At 43.8% G+C, this 1441-nt stretch overlaps 1 pseudogene; it reads right to left on the bottom strand.

The window, feature by feature from the left end:
• Positions 1–293: 293 nt before the first annotated feature.
• On the bottom strand, positions 294–1065 carry LOC118835851 (annotated as a pseudogene).
• Positions 1066–1441: the final 376 nt, after the last annotated feature.

Genomic DNA, 1441 nt, shown 5'->3' with positions numbered 1-1441 from the left:
CCTTTCATCCCTATGAGGGCCCCCACAAACCAAGCCTCAACCAGGAACAACAGAGGGCCTTTTTGGGGGGGCTTGGATCTAGGTCTCCAAGGACAGGACTGGTTACAGTCTTCTCAAACAAGCTGGTTACTTATGGTGTCCTCAGGATGTAGGTGAGGCAGGCCAAGAGTGGAGAAAAGACCACCATCACCTCTTTACCAAGAGATAGGAGGTACTCTTCACCATCACCTTGGTTTTTGATTTTCTTTTACCTCAGACAGTCTCTAGTCCTCTTCCCTTAGGCCTGTAGCAACTCAAAGATTGGAGAAGTCTTCTTGCCCAGGAACCATCTCTGTTAACATCTCAGACAAGACTTTTGTGTTTCCTCCGACAACATCAAGTTCACTCCGCAGCCTGGCAATGTGTTCTAAGTTGGCAGTGATTGGCCCAGTCACATTCAAAGATGGGGCCTGAGGAAGTGCGTATGGTATAAGAGAAGGTGCAGAAGAGGATGTTGAGCTCATTCTTTGCTGGGAATTGTGACCTATGCATAAGTCGCTGCTGGATCCACTTTAGGGATACTCTGCTATGGTGTATGTATTAGAGACAGGGAGTCTAAGTCTGCCATGGGAAATTCAATCCCTTTTCTTTTCAGTTCTTCATAAATATGTACCACTCCAGTGAGATCAGGACTACTCTGGAATGCATCAGCCCAAGCCTGAATCAAACCTACTGCTTTGCCCTGGACAATAGTATGAGGATTGTTCTTAGCAGGAGATGATTTTCACAAGGACATCATCTGTGAAATCATGGTTTGTCACAAGGCTGTGAAATCAATGGCTGCAGTTCTTGACACAAGTCTCTAGCAGTGTTAATGCCAACATCACTTCTCTGTAGTTTCTGTTTCTCTTCAACCTACTCTTCAGGGCCTGTACATCATCCTTGGGATTGTCTTCTGTCTCACTGATGATATCACAGATCTTTATATTAAATGTCCAGTCCTTGCTCTGTAGGGATTCATCTGTAGCCTTTTTGAAGGCACTGTTCCACCAGGGTGCTGAATGGGTTCCCCAGGAGAAACTCCATCTTGTGATGACAGCACCATAGGCAGTGGAGGCTCCAACTAACCTGCTGGCTGCCACAATTGCAACCACCCCCTACAGCTCTCTTGGCCTGAGATTTTACTATTTTCCTTCTCAGCCTCTTTTTACCCTATCCCTGTCCCTTTTCCTCTCATTCCTTATTTTATCTGCCCATCTAAAATTCCCTCCATTTATTCAGCCCAGGCTTCTAATCTTAGTCTATACCCTCTTCTAAAAGTCTTTCCCCCACCATATTCACCCATTTTCTTACCTCTCTAGAAGTTCAGAAGACTTTTAAACCTCTTTAGAGGTTTATGTATATTGTGTATATATATATATACACACATATATATATATATATACATACATACATATATTTA

This window comes from Trichosurus vulpecula, chromosome 2, assembly GCF_011100635.1.
Source record: "Trichosurus vulpecula isolate mTriVul1 chromosome 2, mTriVul1.pri, whole genome shotgun sequence".
NCBI lineage: Eukaryota > Metazoa > Chordata > Mammalia > Diprotodontia > Phalangeridae > Trichosurus > Trichosurus vulpecula.
Note: the sequence above shows the minus strand (reverse complement) of the source record. Positions and strands in the feature narration are given on the sequence as shown.